Here is a 19,023-nt window from a genome sequence, read left to right as displayed (position 1 = left end):
ATTATTTCTATTTCCTTATTTATGTCTTGTATTGCCTTCTTTATTTCATGAAATTGGTGTCCTGCATCTTCTTTGGTTTTCTCTTTGATTCCTTTGATTTCCTCCTTGATTTCTTCTTTGATTCCTTTGATTTGTTCTTTGACTTCTTTTGACATCTTTACAATCATTCTTTTGAAATCTTTCTCAGGCATTTCCTCTAACTTGTTCTCACTGGAGGTCATTTGTGATGCATTAATACTTTTAGGTGGATTTATATTGTTTTGCTTTTTAGTGTTTCTTGTGTTAAAATGTATATGTTTTTGTATCTTAGATTAAGTTAGTGCTTGGATTTTCTAGCTAGCTGAGTATTCTTAGCTGTATCAATTGATTTGATGTTATATATCTTCAGGGTAGGAGCTTAAGGTGTTAGGTGTGGCTCTTAAGACTCTCAGAGTATCTACAAAGGTGTTCCTAGGGGTTGAGTTTGCCTGCCATGGGAGTATTCAGGTAGGCTGAGTGGAATAAAATACAGGTAGATTCTAAAATTTAACTAAACACTGTACACATTCAGTCAAAAACAGCACTGAGTATTTATGCAAGAGTAGTTAATATAACAACCAGATTCTCTATCAACAAACAGCTTAAGATTTCTGGTCTGTTGAGGAATCCAAGTCAGCTTGTGACCAAGTGAGACCCTTCCCTGTTGCAATCCTAGTTAACGTTTTGGATGATTTTTGGTCTCAGTCAAGTTGCTGGCTGGGTCGTTGGGCTGCTGTTCTGATTTCTGGAGCTGGGCACTGGCTTTTCTTGTGGGGAAAACTGAACCTCGCAACTGTGGCCCTGCAGATCAGCACCCCTGCTGCTGGAACTGCTACTGCTGCTGCTGAAGCTGCTGCTGCTGGATCTGCCACTGCTGCCTCTGTAGCTGCTGCTGCTGGATCTACAGCTGCTGTTGGATCTGCATTTTCATTTTGCTACAGCTGAAGCTTCTGCTACTGGATCCACCACTGCTGGGGCTGCTGTTGCCGGTGCCAGTACCGCTGATGTTGCTGTCAGACTCTGCTCCTGCTTGGGTCCTGCTGTTGGCTCAAGTTGGCATGGCCGGGACCCTGGACCACTGCTCTGTTCGCTGGAGCTGGACACAGGTGGTGGGGGAGGGGAGGGAGCTGCAGCTGCTCTAGTTCTCTTGCTGTTCCACGTGTTCTTCTGCCTTGTGATCGGCTCCTCCGTTGTTCACTGCTGCTCTCCCTTCACGTTTCTAGAGTTTGCGGAGAGTGCCGGTGTGAGTGGAAGCTCCCCACACCTGGCTTTTCATGTGGCTTGAGCCGTGCCTGGCAGCTTTTTTCTGTTTTTATTTATTTTTTAACTTTGTCATGGATTTTGGCTCCCTGATCTATTTTTCCTACCTTGTTCTTAAGTCCTGATATTCTGTCCTCCACATTGAAGGGTTATGGAAGCCTAGAAACAAATAAAATTCTCATGGATCATAAAACACCTCCCTTGACCATAGTGTGATAAGAACATCTATTACATAGAGACCACTGCCCTGAGAACAGAAAAACAGGTTCACAATTCAAAGATAGACAGGTCTGACCCTAAAGCCATAATTACTAGGCCTGGTCCACTTGGAAAACCAGTCATCAGAAGAAATAGCCTCATTTCCTTCTTATTTTCCCCATTTTCTCACTTCCATTTACTCTGTCTCTAGCCTAATCAAAAAATAAAACAGACTCAATAAATGGAACAGCCTATTTTTGTTAATTTACCCCCCATTCCTGCTTATTCCTTTTCCTACCTTGGCCCTTCAAGATTCACTGCTCTGTTGCATCCAGATACAACAGTTTCTATCCCACAGGGACTGTTTTTCATTATTCCTTACTCTGAATAAAGGACAATCTATAGCTGTTGAGGTTAGTTTTCTCTGTCTTCCTTTTCATGCTGCCTTAGTTGGTCCCAATCCAAATTCTGGTCTAACATACATGATCTGTTATGATAAAATCAGGTGTGTTCAAGATGGTATAGCCATATTATCTGTTTCATTTGTAAGGCTTACAGCAGGCTTTTTATTTGAGTCATCACATTTTTCATTGCTGTTTTGATTTTACTTCATTATTTCTATGTCTTTATTGAGATTCATTTTTATCTCTTGGTTTTACTTGTTTTTAAATATTTTTATTTATTTATTTGAAAGAGAGAGAGATAAAGAGAGAAAGCATGGGTGGGACAGGGACTCCTGCTGCAAACTAACTCCAGACACATACATCACATTGTGCATCAGTCTTTATGTGTATACTGGGGTATGTGGTAATTGGGGAATAGAACCTGGACCAGCAGGATTTGTAGGCAGCACTTTTAACCACTGAGCAATCTCTCTAACTCTACTCCTATTTAATTTAGCTGATTGTTGTGTTCTCCTGGAATTCATTATAGAATTTGCTTGTTTCCTGTTTGAATTCATTCTGGTCTCTTTTGAGTTTCTTTACTTATTTGCTTATGAGTTTGTTTCTTGGATTTCATTCATTTATTCAATCTATGAATTCTCTCTCTCTCTCTCTCTCTCTCTCTCTCTCTCTCTGTGTGTGTGTGTGTGTGTGTGTGTGTGTGTGTGTGTGTGTGTACTTATCATACTCATGCTTTTCACTTGTAATTTCTTCTAAGTATCTCTTAAGGTGTAGGAGTCTGCTCCTATGGATTGGGCATTCATGGGGTGGAGGTTGGTATGTTGCTTTAAATTTTTGGGTCACTTATTTTTCATTAGGATGTTCCCATCTTGAGATATTCCATTTGTCTTCTCAGGAATTCTGGGGTTCATACAAGGTAACAGTAAGGTCTTAGGAGGGGCATGGCCTAGAGTTAGGCTTACATATGGGGTGATACACTGGTGGCAGGGGTGAGAGGAGAATTGACTACAGAGGGGTGTGAGTTCATAAAACGCTTTTAATTGAGGAGTTGGATGATGTGGTTTCACCAATTGCTGTGATTGGTGATGGAAAAGAGGTGGTATGTGGGGACACATGGGTAGGGCACGTGGGAGAGGTCTCTACTAATGGAGAACTCACTTGCAGGGTCTGGGCAGGAGGGACAACTTGGCAGGGTTGGATTTGGGGGTAGGTGCTGATAGGGAATCCACCTGCAGTAAGGGCTCCATTAGGCACCTGGAGCAACAGAGGGGCATGGTTAGGGCAGGGCCCTGACCGACGGGGAAATCATGGGCAGAGGCACCTCTACCAAGTATCAAGAGGGACGTTCATGTGTGTTAGGGGATGGAACACTGTGGCACTGGAATCTTACCAATGGTGGTGGCTCCACTAAGCACCTGGAAAGACACAAAGGCAGGGATGGTGACAAAGCTCTTAGGTACTGGGAGCTCACCCACAGCAGTACCACCACTAGGCTCCCACGTTGGCATGCAAGCACATTTGGGGCAGGGCACTCAGAGCCTGGGAATTTACCCACAGTGGCAGATCCACTAAGTACCCAGAGGGATATGGGGGCTGGTCACTGAGGGACTAAGGTATATTATGTGTTTTTTGATCTGTTGGGGATGGGGTTCCTCCCCTCTTCTGATTTCTTTCTTGGTGGATTTATTCTTGCTATATAGAAAAGCTACTGACTTTTGTATTTTGATTTTGTATCCTATTACTTTTCTGAAGGTGTTTATCAGATCTCAGAGTTTTCTGGTGGTGATATTAAACTCTTTTAAGTATAGGATCATGTTTGTAAGTAAGGATACTTTGAGTTTTTCTTTTTCTGTTTGTACCCCCTTTCTTTCTTACTTACTGTTTTTTTCTGAGTGCATTAAGTGTAATTTTTCAAGGCAGGCCTCACTATATAATTTAAGCTGTTCTCATACTTACTTTGTAGATTAGGCTGGCCTCAAAGTCAAAATCCTTATATCTCTGTCTCCAAAGTGCTGGCATTTCCGACTGTGACAACATGCCTAACTTGTATTAAATATAATTTTATAAGGATTCATTGTAAATAATAATCTATGTAGGAAGTCTGAGTGGTTCCTACCTGTTAAGACTTTCCCGTGTTTTGTGGGAATGGGCCAGGAGTAGGAAGTTTAAGCATGACCTATAGAATGATGATTGGTTCTGGAAATATTTAACAGTAACTTGGCCACTGAATTGTTCTATGTGATTTTGATACAAACTGCTCAAATATCCATTTCTTCCTCTGTAAAATGAAGAAAGAATATTAGAAGGATATAACATCTGATATCTTATTCAATTGTAATTTTCTGTAATTCTTTATTTTATTTATAAATGTTATTGAAGTTTGAAAAAGTTTTGTAATTAGTTAATCATTCCTTAAAAATGAAGAATCTAAGGCTGGGCATGGCAGTGCACGCCTTTTATCCCAGCACCTGGGAGGCAGAGTTAAGATCACCATGAGTTCAAGGCCACCCTGAGACTACATAGTGAATTACAGGTCAGCCTGGGCTAGAGTGAGACCCTACCTCAATAGACCAAAAAAAAAAAAAAAAAAAAAAAGAAGAAGAATGTCATTTCAGGCTTTCATAAAGCATGTTCCTAACTTGACCCACTTAAGTAATAAATCAAGAACAAAAGTGGTACAAAATATTGGATTTTATAGTACAAAGGGCATATATTGCATATTGTAAGTGTTTTATGCAAATACATAGTAAAATTCTACTCTGATATAACCAGGTTTGCATAGCATTTCATTAGGAAACAATTTTATGTGGAGATGAGCACACTGAACTTATAGAAATTAAATTCTTAAAGTCCATCACAAATTTGTGCTCATGTACTTTAAAATACTGACAATGGCCAGGCGTGGTGGCACACACCTTTAATCCCAGCACTCAGGAGGCAAAGGTAGGAGGATCATTGTGAGTTTGAAGCACCCTGACACTACCTAGTGAATTCCAGGTCAGACCCTACCTTGAAAACCAAAATAAATAAACATACAAATAAATAAATATTCACAATGTTTATCATGTAAGATATACACATAGTTCCCCTATTAAATGTACTAATGGAGATTCAGGGAAATACAAATTTATCTCTTTATTGCCTTGTTCATCATTATCAAACTAGTTTCCATGGTTCCAGAACTAGTTTCCAGAGGCAATTTTCCTTATAAGGTTCTTGTTTGTAATTCTACAGATAGTCTGTTCATCTAAAGATTTACCTACAAATATTAAAATTATATGTGTACAACTATACATGTATATTAAGAAAAAATTTCTATTCCTTCTTCTCCATGTCTTTTTTCCTTCTTAAATTATTCCTTGTTCATAGATTACATATATATATATATATATATATATATATATATATATATATATATAAAATATGTTCATAGTCCTATTAGCTGCTTGATACTGAACAGATTCATATATCATCATCTAATATTTATCCAAGCTTTTGATATTATTTTTATATATAATAAATATACTTCCTTGAAATTATCACATTTATCTTAGATTGTTCTCTTTTGACTTTGTTTATGTTATACTGTTCTTTTATCATGCATAGAATTTTATTTTATTTATTCTTTGGGAGACCATCACTACTCCAAGAAATAAAAAACTTATTTTTTTATTTAAAATCTGATTAATGTAGAAGTAATTTTAGTTGTAAGTACATTCATCTTCCTTTTCTATTATGTGAGTATATCCATATGCATGTGTACATGTATGTGCATTGGCATGTGTCTGCCATGGAGCACATTTGGAGGTCTGAGGGAAACTTTGGGGGGTGTTTGTTCTGTCTCTTTCTACCCTGCTTGAGATCTGGTGTTTCTTATTGTTAATTTTTGTTTTTGTCACTTCACTTTGTGTGTACTAGTCTAGGTACCCCACAAGCTTTTGAATTCTCCTGGCTCCACCTTCCATTGCTATAGGTTCATTGGAATAACATACACACATCATTTTGTGTTACTTCTAAGTATTAATTCCCAGAAATAGAATTACATTGTCAAAGAGTGATGTTTTTTGGGCAACAATATATAATTACAAATTATCCTGTAAAAGTATATGTGAAAATTTATATTTTCATCAGCAACACATGAAAGTGTTTATTTTACTATCTATTTGACAATTCTGTAAATTGTAATTTTTAAAACTATTTCATTTTTATGAAGTAAAGGATGAGTTGTCAGTTGAGTTTCTTAGGTTTATAGTGATGCTGGCATCTGACATGTACCTCTTTTTTGCTAGCAATCTTTTGAGGGAAAATTGCTAGCAGATTGATTTATTATAATCTCTCAAAAATTATTTTGAAAATTTTAAAATAAAACCCAAGGGTAATGGTCTGCATTGTGGAGGTAGAAGCAGGAGAATCAAGTCAAGGCTATCCTCAACTGTACAGCAAGTACAAAGCCAGCCTGGGCTACATGAGACATTCTGTCAAAAATAAAAATCATGTTTACAAATACACTCTGTAAAAATAATTTTTAATGGAACTGAGCCTTGATAAAATAGTGAATTGCTCAGCATCTGTCTTTTCCTTCTTCCTCCAAGTTTTCCTACTTATTACTGCTATGCCTTCATGTTAGCTTTACAGAAGCAGAGGAAAAGAAGAAAGACAGGGATTAAAGAAGAGAACTATGAGAAAATCAATCTCAAGCTCTTAGTTTAATGCTTATCATCCTTTAAGTACTTTATAAGAAGCATTATTATTGCCATGGCTATTAATTACCATTAAAATTCACATGTTTTCTATTGGATTTCTTTGAAAAATAGTTTTATTTATTTGCTAGCAAAGACAGAAAAATGATAGAGATGAAAGAGAGGGAGGGAGAGAGAGAAAGTGTGGGGGTGCATGCCAGGGCCTTTTGCCACTGCAAATGAACTCCAGATGTATGTGCCACTTTGTATATCTGTGTTTATATGGGTCCTGGGGAATTGAACCTGGGCCAATAGGCTTTGCAAATAAGTGTCTTTAACTGCTAAGCCATCTCCCCAGTCCTGGGATTTCTTTATAAACTTTAATGGAGGGAGGAGATTTAAGGTGATGTGGCAAACGTAAAGAACATCCTTAATGATGCTTCTTCTTTACCACTTGCCAAGGAAACTGGAAAGGTTAATTTATCTTAATCTATGCTCTGTATAGGTTATAGTTAGTCTTCATAATTCTCTGCTACATAGTATTTCAGACTTAACGTTTCTATTGATAGTGGTTTCCAAAGATCCCATGGGGACTGCCATATAGATACAAATTGCTAATTCATGCAACTTCTCTTGATATCAAATAGACCTCAAACTTCAGCAAATTATAAAGAATTGAAACAAATAAAAAAGGGTGCTAACACTTGGGAAGCTTAGGTAAGATGATTGCCATGAGGCTGAGGCCAGCCTGGGGTTACAGAGTGAGTTTCAGGTCAGCCTGGGCTAGAGTGAGATTCTACCTTGAAAAACAAACAAACAAACAAACAAAAAATGAAACTATAAGATCATTATTTGCTAATTTCTTATTAGGTGTTTTTGGGTTTGTGTTTTGTGGCTTTCAGCTCAGGGTAATCTGTCCAATTCTGTTTGATTGTTTTGTCTTAAAAATGTACACTTTTAGTTTGTCTTGTGTCTTAACATTCCAATTTTTTATTTTTATCAGTAAGCCCTTCAAATTTTCTACTTTTCTGTTGAAAAAATAATTTAAAAACTAAAAATCATTACTTTTATCCTAAATTTTCTACCTAAATTATACTCAACTTTAAGATATATTATATAAATGCTTCTTAAATTTTTGCACAAAATAATTCCTATAGATAAAACTGATCATTTATCTGGGAATTTTAGCCAAGGTTGGCTTCTATGATTGGGGAAATTCTTTCCTACACCTAGTAATTCTTGTAAACTTTCATTTTACTTATGCATAACATTTTGGTATTTGTGTTAATATCAGATAATACAAGTTAATTTTCCAGGAAGCAAAAGTGATACTGCAGAAAATTGTACTATTACTATCTTTTTGCCAAAAAAAAAAAAAAAAAAAACAATCCCATATAAGTTTGGAAAATGCTTCCATGGAGTATCATTTTGCCTTTTCAACAAAAATAAACTTATATGAAAGGCTAGCTAGAAAGTGGGAATGAAGTGGAAAGATAAGTATCTTTTGTTGACCTAGGTCTTGTCTTAGATCACAATAAGGCTAATTACCCCTTATCTTACCTCCTTTCTGAAAAGAGTAGCCATTTCAGAACAGGAACAGTATTGAGTTATCTTTCTAATTACTACAGTCTTTGCTGTTTGCCCATGAAAGAAAACCTCTTAATCTTTCTGAGGGTATAGTGTGATGGTGGCAGCTGATTTAGGCAGGTGGAGGTTTGTTTTTTTTTTTTCCTCTTTAAATGGATTATATCATTTTTAATGGAAGGAAAACCATTTTACTATAAACACTCAATAACATGGAGTTGAAAGGGAGAAAATACACCAATATTTAACTATGAGGTAGTCTGGCAAATTATTTCCCTCTTGGATTCTGGAGTCATCAAGCCTTATTAGGGTTAGATGAGAAAAGATTTACATAACTCCGTCATGATTTTAAACTGAATTATTTATTATTGAAATGAAGTCTGTGTTGCCAAGGCTGGCCTCTAACTTCTGGACTTAAGTGATCCTTCTGCCTCTGCCTCTTGAGTTTCAGAGACTATAGTAATACTACCCTATCATTCATTTTTTAATTATTAATGTCATAAACACCTATGATCAGAGACCTTGGCAGCTTTTTGACTGCACTTGTTAGCTTTCAATTGTTTGTACTATTTGAGACATTTTTTTAAACACTGGCAATACAGCTATGAAAAAAGAAAAATAATTAGAACCTATGATTATAGCCAGTCATGGAGACACATACCTATAATTCCAGCACTTGGGAGACAGAGGCAGAGGGATCAGAAATTCAATAGCAGCCTTGGCTACATAGTGAGCTTGAGACTAGAAGAGTTGGTACCTTGCCTTATTACAAGTGACAGTGACTAGCAGAGCCAGAAACTGGGATCTGCCAGTGCTAGTACCAACGTTTTCTTTCATACAGCAACATCCCTTCATAACTGTCACTTCTGGATTCTTATTCTGGTAGAATGTGGCCCCTGGAATAAATGCCATTGCTATGGCAATAAAGTCAAGTCTGATTTCCAAGGCCAAGTCTCCTTAAGCATCCTCTGGATATAAAGGATGTGATTGCTTCCATATTTGTAATTTGTTTTATTGCATAAAGGATTTTATTTAGTTTATATTATCAAAGATGATGGAATAGAAGTAAGAAGTCAGGATTTAGGGAAACACAAATAAAAGCAAAATAAATTTAAAAAAAAAAAAAACCTAAAACTGGGCAGAAACTCAAGCATACAGCATGTAAGGATTAATACAGTTGTTATACTAGACTTTTCTGTTGGGTCAGAGCTTCCTGGTATCTGAAGGAAAAAGGATACATTCATAATTCTTATTACCCACAGGATGGGAGCATTCTTCAGGGGAAGGAAAGCTGAATTCTGAAAATAATTCACAAAAAGGTTTTATATAGGGAATTTGGGGCAATATATATATATATACTGTGGAATTTCTAAATCATTTGATTCAAGTTCACAGATGTCAGTAGTCTCCCTAGATCTGGGATTAGCGAGTAAAGCATCCAGAGATGTGGGTGCTCAGAAATTCTTTGGAAAAGTTATGGTAATAGATGCCTTTCATCTCACTCAGACTTGGTTAGGATACAGGGCGAACTTCTAGGCTGGGACAAAGGCTTGGAAGGTTAATCCTGGATGATATTTTTAGGGTATTCTAGGTTCTGGTACAGTAATAATAACCTACACCTCTCAGTGACTGGAAATAACAAAGTACCTTGTCCATACAAGGCCTGAAAGTCATGCAGTCCTCAGGCAGCTTGTCGTCCTGAACATCTGTGACTCCCATCTTCATATAGCTGCACTGTTGAGAAAATAGCTTCTGCAATAGGCACAGTGGGCAAGAGTGAGTATGTGATACCACACTTCTGAGCTTACTCCTTTCAAGGAAGAATTCCACACTTCCCTGCACACTGCCTTGGGCAAAGCAAGCCACTTAACCATGACTAACTTCTCCCAAGTAAGAAAACATATATGGATTTAGAAAAGGATCAGATGGTAAAATCCACCATAATGGAGTAAGAAATTAGTAAATTCCACCAGAGCAAGAAAAGATAGGCAGTCTAAGCCAAGTAACTAGGATACAGAAAAGAAGAAGGGTGCATGAGTTTGCCTGGTGGCTGGCACAGCCCTGGAGTTCCAGGCAGGGACAGCTGGTCTGGAGCTCGTAAATGCTATTTTAAGGGGCCCATACTTTGCAAGCCTGAAGGAGCTCAGTGAGGTGGCACTGATCCAGCTCTTGGGGGCTCAGACCAGGGAGGAAGAGAAGCAGCTAATTCAGCATTTCAGTGATTCCACCCCAGGCCATGAAATAAATGTTTAGTTTGTGTCCTAATGAAATAACTCTGTAATATTCTCTGCAGTGTTCACTTATAAGGGTGCCCCTCTTACTGTGATCCAGAATCAAAACCTGGCACTCTTTACCTTAGCCATACATGCCCTACATATTTTTCACTCTGCACTGGGCTTTCCACCAAGTATTCTCATATGACCCAGCCAAATCCATTAGGGAAGATGGCACCTAGCTCTTTGGGCCTCGTCATCCATCTCTAGGCACTGAAAGATCTATTTATTACTTCTACCTTATAGCATAATTACTCTTTCCCATGACCTAGTTTTTATGGCCACATGGGCCCTAGGAATTTCTGAGCAATTCTCCTTCAGCGTGGGTTCTAACCACCCACAGAAAGTAGGAAATTGAGTCATTCACATAGCTCAAGGAATATTTGTGTTCTTTACTGTGGCTTCTTATCACTGCTTCCACCACCCCAGCCATGGGGACAGTGGCAGGAGGGTCTACCAAGGAACTGATCTTCTTTCACATAACCACAGCCTATGTATTTCCTCAAGTTTGTGTAAAAAGATAGATATTTCCAACATAGTGTGCTTATGGGAAGGTCGAGTAGAAAGTGCAAAGTTTCTTCAACCTAAGTACAGTAGGCTTCCCCCACTGGGAGCAGAAGGGAAGGGCAGGTGGATCTGGGGACAAAGTGCCTTTCACTTGCAGCATCACTGAAGATGTTGTAAACTACTGATGAAATGGAGATCAGTCACAAGTTCACTCATCCTGGGAAGGAGTAAGCAGGGCCTGGTGTATTTGGCAAGAAAAGTAGACAGGTGTCATTAAGCCAAAGGATGGCAGGATAGATGAGTGACAGCCCAAGAGTTCCCAGAGTTATCATCCATACAGTTGCTAGAATCTGTTACTCCTCCAATAATTCTGACCTTCCTATGGTTTCTTGGATTCTAATGCACTCTCTCCTCTGCAGACTTAGCCAGACACTACTCTATTCACACATCACCATCAACATGTGGCTGGCCTCAGCAGTGAGGGTGCTTGGCCTGGAGTCATGTACACCTTTCACCATGAGGCATTCTAGATGAAACAGGGGAGCAGATAAAGCTTGGGCTCCTGAATCAGGTTGGTTCCAATGGAACTTGCCTTTAGAATTCTGAATGCCCAAGTCAGTTCTGTAAACTTCCATGGGTCTGAGACCTCAAAATTGATCATGTTGGGCTGGAGAGAAGGCTTAGCAGTTAATCACTTGCCTGTAAAGCCTAAGGACCCCAGTTCAAGGCTCAATTCCCCAGGACCCACGTCAGTCAGATGCACAAGTGGCACATGTGTCTGGAGTTCCTTTGCAGTGGCTGGAGGCCCTGGCGTGCCCATTCTCTATCTATCTATCTGCCTCTTTCTCTCTCTGTCTGTCACTCTCAAGTAAACAAATGAAAAACAAAAAAACAAGTTTAAAAAAACTGATAATGTTAGTCAGCTTTTTTGTTTCTGTGATAAAATACTGGAGAAAATTTAATAGATTTTTATCAAGAAGTTCTAGTTCCTGGTCAGCTGACTCCGTTGCTAGGTGCTTGTGGTGAGGAAGAGCATCGTGGCAGCAGGAGTGACCCATCACTCACTTCATGATCTTGAAGCACCAAAAGAGATAGGAGGGGCCCAGGGATGAGACAAACACTTCAGAGACACATTCCCAGTAAGTTACCTCAGCTATGACCTTAGCAATGGATTAACCCATTGATGAGGAGGCTAGCATTCTCATGACCCAGGCTCCCATTCGCACTATTAGCTGAAGACCAAGCCTTCAACACGTGGGCTGCTGAGGCATTTTATTACCATCTTCAGGATTGCTTTGAAGCATGGGTGAATCATGGTAGAGAGTTAGGTCCATAGAAGGGCTCAAGGAAAGCTTGGCTCTCAGGAAGATGCTTGTATATGAAGTCATATTATAAGTAACTTTAGAATTATCTGTCACTTAAAATACACTTTTTCTGTCCCCTCCCCATGGCAAAAATAATTGAGAATTCTCTTCAGGAATGTAAATAGTTACAGCACTGTTTTCTATTGCTTTTGGTTTTAGCCATCTGTTTACTAACTAAGCCTGTCCCATTCCCCTAGCTTGTGCTTTAAGATATTTTCAGAATAGTGTGGAAGAGCTATGTCTGAAAACTTGAGAGGGAGGGGACCCAGAAATCCAAAGTTACCTAAGGCCAAGTCTCTGGGGCACTTCTGGTGTGGAGGAGGATTGAGAAGAACAAGTGTAATATGCAGAGTTCTTTCTGTGTAACCTGGATTCCCCTCTACCTTAGACAAAGTATCAGTCTACCCTTTAAGATCATTCAGAATGAAAGGACAGTCCAAACACCATGACTGTGGGTGGGCTAAAGCAGGAGAAAAAGTGCTGTGCTGGTCCAGTCTGCACACAACTTCCTTGCACCCAGTATGGGAATAAGGAAACTGGTGTAGCTAGGGGAGCTGATGACGGCTTTCTCTACTGAGGACCTTGACTAAAAAAAATGGTCTTAAACATTCACATTAGATCATAGTTACACAGAATTTTCCTGATCCAAGAGGGGATATATGAGAACATATTTAATTCTATTAATGAATTGTTCATAGGTAGAGAGAAGAGTATAATGAATTCCCACATGCTCTTAACCCAATATCAGAAGCTTGCTAATCTTGTTTCATCTGTTTTTGTAAACACAGACACCCTTATTCCCCCCTACTACTAGGATATTTTTAAAGTACATCTTGGACATGAAGTTTCTCTCTCCCTTATAAATATATACTTATCCAAATAAGGAGAACTTTACAAAGCCTACCATCCCACATTATACCAACTGAGTCTGATACAGTTCCTTCATGTCTCTTGCTTATTTAGAAGCAGATGGACTGGAACAGCTAAGAGTCCAAGAATTCTTACCTCAACTCTACTGCTAAGTCTCCTCCTTTCACTGGGCCTTGCTCACAATATTTACAAAGTGAGCCTGTGTGTGTTGGGAGGAGAACAGGGGTGGTCTTCTCCTCTTGCCAAACCTCTTGTTTCTTCCAAGAATATTTGAGGTTCAATGAGAAGCCCGCTACCATTGTTTGGGGAGCTACTTCTAGAGACTTCACAAGAAAAAAGGCAGGCAGAATTCAATGGTAAACACTAAAACCACAGTTTCTGTGAGTATTTTCTGCATGGTTTGTTCTAGTATCCCCTCCTTGGCCTTTGCTGGCAATGGTGAACAATAAATGAAGTGTACTAAGCACTTACTATATCCCAGGCACTGTGCCAGCTTCTCTTGAATATGACATCATCCCTCTCACCACAGCTGTGTGAAGTAGGTGCTTTTGTTCCCATGTCTGTGACACATAGTGTAAGCCCATTATGGCCTTGAATGAATTCATAACCACATGTTCTTTCTCCAAATGTCTGCATCTCATCAATGGCCTTGAGAAAGATGAATCTGTGGGCTTGAAAGGGCAGGAGTATCTGCACATTATCTCCTCAGCATGCACAATCACTCTGCTGGCAGCTCTCAGGCTGTTTTTATGCTGTCTCAACAAAGAGAAAGCCTGCCAAGAGTGCACAGAATTTCCCTCAGAATTCTGCAGGCTGGCAGTGACCTACATAAGAGAGACACAGAGTATCAGAAAAGGCCAGCCGGGTGTGGTGGCACATGCCATTAATCCCAGCACTCGGGAGGCAGAGGTAGGAGGATCACCACGAGTTCGAGGCTGCCCTGAGACTACATAGTGAATTCCAGGTCAGCCTGAGTTAGAGTGAGACCCTACCTCGAAAAACTAAAAAAAGAAGAAAAAGAAAAGAAAAGGCCAGCTCAGCTGGGCCATCTTCTTTCACCCATGCCTAGGTGGAAGTCTTTGTTTTAAGAACCCACCACTGGTCCTTCATGGGTCTGTGGAAAGGAAAGATGGAAGAAAGGTAGCAGAAACTGGCAAGAGATCAGATAATTTTGTCATAAGCAGCAGGCACCTTCTCTCCATTCACAAATCATTAAATCCTGGGTAGCCAGCATCATCCCAACTGTTGTGTATTATCTGTCCAGACTAATAGGCAAGTGAACAAGAGAAGTAGACTCTCTCTCTTTCCATGTCCTCACTTGCTAATCACTGGCTACACCATGTTGTATATTAAGAATAGTGATACATATGTGCTTCTCATTCCATTTCTTTGTTTGAGACATGGTCTCATATAGCCTAAGCTGACTTTGAACTCCCAGTGTAGTCTAGGGTGACCTTGAACTGCAGATGTTTTTTTTTTTTTTTCTTTTTGAGGTAGGGTCTCACTGTAGCCCAGGCTGACCTGGAACTCACTCTGTATTCCAGACTGGCCTCTAACTCACAGTGATCCTCCTACCTCTGCCTCCTGAGCCTAGCTGCTCATCATTTTGTCTCCACCTCCCAATTGCTGGAATTACAAGTGTGTACTACCAACTCCAACACCTTATTCTATTTTTTGAAATGTCTATATAACCTGATGACGTTAATAATAAGAAAACAAAGTGCCAAAGAGTTTTCAATAAAAAAAAAAAGGAAGTAAAGACTCACATACATAGAATGACTGTATCCAGGATACTCAATTGAATGGGGTGGGAGGAATGCCTGTAAAACAGGACTTCTGATCTTTCTTAACTCCCATGCTTTTTCTGTTATATATCATGCCTTAATGTTGCTTGGCCATGTTCCTGGAAGATGGGATTCGCAACAGTTATATTTTCATTTCTGGGGCAAAATACATGACCAGAAGCAGCTTATGGGAGGAAAGGATTTATTTCAGGTTTACAGTTTTGAAGGGAAAGCTTCATTAAGGTGGAGAAAAGTACAGCTATGAGAAGGAAGTTGGTTCACCTCTTCTTATCTGCAAGGCAGAGAGGGAAAGAGCAGCCTAAGCAAGCGAGGGCAACCTCATTAGTGTGGAGAGTGTTGAAACTTTTTTACTTGCTAATGTAGTAGGATTAAAATAGTATTTCAGGGTTGCTGTACTTTGCATTTCTTTAATTATTAAATGAAATTAACAGCCCCCCTCGTGTGTTTACTCTTTGTGTTTCTTTGGATGTGAGTGGTCTGCTACCATTTACAGCTTTTGTTTTGTTTTGTTTTGTGCCTATCATAGTGTATATTAGGGCCTTGCTTTTTTTTTTTTCTTTTAAAATCAAATTGAATTAGGTGTGGTGGCGCACATCTCTAATCCCAGCACTTGGGAGGCAGAGGTAGGAGGATAACTGTGACTTCTAGGCCACTTTGAGACTAGATACTATATTCCAGGTCAGTCTGGGCTACAGTAAAACCCTACCTTGAAAAAAATCAAATTGAATCAAATTTTTACTCGCAATAGCTATTTTTTTCATATATATTTCACATATTTTGCAGTATTTTTCTCTTCTAATTTTGGATATTTATGTGTACTATAAAAATTCTTCTTTGTCACCAAACCTGTCCCCAATGCACTGAGGCTTAGGAAGCTGTCTTCCCTCTGCATTGTTGATATGTATTTCATTTTACTTTCTATTATTTTGAATTCTTTAAATCTGGATTGCATTTATCATAAATTGAGTTATAAATCACACTTTTTCTAAGTTTCTCATCAACAATTCTGTCTTCTCTTCTGTTCCTCGCTGTCACAGAAATAATCTAACAGATGAAAGGTGATTATGATAACACTGAGACTCCATAGACCCACCTTGTATCACCCTGGGGCTGAGTGACTATGCAACCTGGGGCTATCCCTCTGAGAACATATACAATGCCTAAAATGCCCTGGGGAATGTACAACTAGGCTGTCAAGAACTACCATCATAAGCTACAAATCTCTATAAAGGTGAATGATCATGCCTCACAGGCTTGTACACATGAGAATCTTACCATGGCCTGCCAGGCCCTGGGCACTCACAACAGAGCCCTGCTGCTCTTCTAGAACCATTTGAATATCAGCCAGGGGCTGCGAGACACCCAAAACAGAGCCCAGGCACTCAGCAACTCCAGAAACTTGCACTGCTCTTATGGAGGATATATCTAAGCCTCACCCTACTACAATTAGTACCTGCACCTGGCTCCAGATCTCCAGGACATGGAAGAAGGGAATGTCTGCCACAATCTTAGCTACATCCACTAATTCCTTGGAAACTAGGAGGCCAGGCAGCATTTCCAGCAGGATATGGCACTGGCCAAAGGCCTTCATGAAAAATTGAGCTAAGCAAAAGCCTACTACAATTTGGACCTGGTGTTCAAAGCTCTTCTGAATTTCAGCAAAGTAGAGTGTGTCAAAACTACCTCTGTCCCTAGACCAGTCTTTAAATAGTTCCCAGACTAGATTTCTAGCCCTATGGAAACTAGATGATACATTTTTTTTTTTCTGTGAAAAGGATGCAGATGGTACAATTAAGTTTTGCAAGTGGCAGTAGGTTTAACTTACCTTGTAAAGAACAGAAGACAAGAGGCCAGTGTGCATGGTGCCCTGGGACCTCCATACCAAATGTTTCAGAATTATGAAAAAGCGTTTGGTGATCACACACGAGAACTGGAAGTCTACTAGGAACTGAGTGACTTGGTGAGGGAGTACCAAGCTCATCAATACCTGGGTGCTGGTCTACATGGTCCTTAGAAAATTCACAATGGTGTTCAATTGTTTCGAGGAGCAACTGGATCTGGACCAGAAGCTGAAAGAGCTGAGTCTGGAACCCAGGTATGTAGTAACATGGGCATTATGAAGGTGAACATGGAGGATCCTTTGAGAAGCAGCTAGCCATGCTACAGCAGTTCAGTGGAAATGACTCAATTTTAGAAAATCTGATAATAGAAGGGGGAATAAGCATGTCCTGTGCATCAGGCCCCATGTAAGACACCTTACATAGGTATCTTGGTAGTGGTAGAAATCCTGCATTAATATACATGAGCATCTGCTATGGGATGAGGAATTAATGTCACCAGAAACTGAGACTTAGTGAATGGAATCCAGCTGGCCTAGTTTGTTACCCAAACATAGGCTCTTCCCCTCTGATCAAGTGGTCTCTCAGCAGCACAAAGCACACTGTTTTTGTTTTACTTTTTTCTTAGTATGAAAAGATAGAGGTTTCATTATGTTTCACTTTAAACAAATTTTGGGTTTTGTTTCACTTTCCCCTAGTTTCTTCCCTTCCCCTTGTGTTCATTCCCCCCATAGCCTCCTTTCCAATTTCATGCTACATATAAACTTTTAGCTCAGGGGTAGAGCATTTGACTGCATATAAACTTTACTTCCACCTGCCCTTCTTATCACATCTTGTTCCTCTCTCTTGGATGGCCATCTCATGTCAGAGTCTGTAATTACTTCACATCCCTTTATTTAATTATATACAAACATTCAAAGATAGGCTCCACATATAACAGAGAATGTGTAATTTGTCTTTCTGAGTGTGGGTTACCTCACTTAGTAAAATGTTCTCCAAATTACATTAATTTTCCAACAAATTTCATATTTTTTTCTAACTGAATAAAGTTCAATTGTGTATATGTTTAATGTTTTCATTATATCCTCATCAGGTGATGAACATCTAGGTTGATTGCATTTTTCAGCTATTGAGAGTAGAGCAGCAATGAATATGGATGTGGAAGTATATCTGTGGTAAGATATTGATTCCTTTAGGTACATGCCTGGGAATAATATAGTTGAGTCATATGGTAGGTCAAGTTTTAGCTATTTAAGATAATTCCACACTGATTTCCATATAATCTCCACTAGTTTACATTCCCACCAACAGTGAATGAGGGTTTTCCTCTCTCTACAACCTTACCAGTACATTTTTTGTTTATTTATTTTTATTTATTTGAGGGTGACAGACAGAGAGGAGGAGGAATGAAAGAGAGAGAGAGAGAGAGAGAGAGAGAGAGAGAGAGAGAGAGAGAGAGAGGGAGAGAATGGTTGTGTCAGGGCTTCCAGCCACTGCAAACAAGACGCATGCGCCCCCTTGTGCATCTGGCTAACATGGGTCCTGGGGAATCGAGCCTCGAACTGGGGTCCTTAGGCTTCACAGGCAAGCACTTAACCGCTAAGACATCTCTCCAGCCCACCAGTACTTTTTGTCATTACTTTTCTTGATAAGAACCATTCTGGCATGGGTGAGATGAGATCTCAAAATGGTATTTATGTTTCCCTGATGGATGAGGATATTGAACATTTTTTAGTTTTTTGTTTATTTGTTTGTTTGTTTATTTGCCAAGGTAGGGTCTCACTCTAGCCCTGGCTGACCTGGAATTCACTATGTAGTCTCAGGGTGGCCTCAAAGTCAAGCGATCCTCCTACCTCTGCCTCCCAAGTGCTGGTATTAAAGGCGTGCACCACCATGCCCAGCTGAGCATGTTTTAAATGTCCCTTGAACATTTCTTCTTCTTCTTTTATGAGTTGTCTGTCAATTTCATTGGCCCATTTATTGTTTGACTTGTTTTTTTTTAATTAAGAGTATGCTTTGTATGGACACATCATGTGTTGGTACCATCATTTTCCTCCTCCCTGCCACCAATCCTCTGAGGGCCCACCTCAGTGGGGTTGCTGTTATTCCCATGGTGTTGTGAGTTGAGCATTGTGACAGAAGAAGTCAGTCATTGGCTGGGGGTGGTGCCTCTGGGTATACCTTCCCAACCTGTGGCTACAATTATAGTCTTTCATCCAACTC

This window comes from Jaculus jaculus, chromosome X, assembly GCF_020740685.1.
Source record: "Jaculus jaculus isolate mJacJac1 chromosome X, mJacJac1.mat.Y.cur, whole genome shotgun sequence".
NCBI classification, from domain to species: Eukaryota; Metazoa; Chordata; class Mammalia; order Rodentia; family Dipodidae; genus Jaculus; species Jaculus jaculus.
This window is presented reverse-complemented; position numbering follows the sequence as displayed.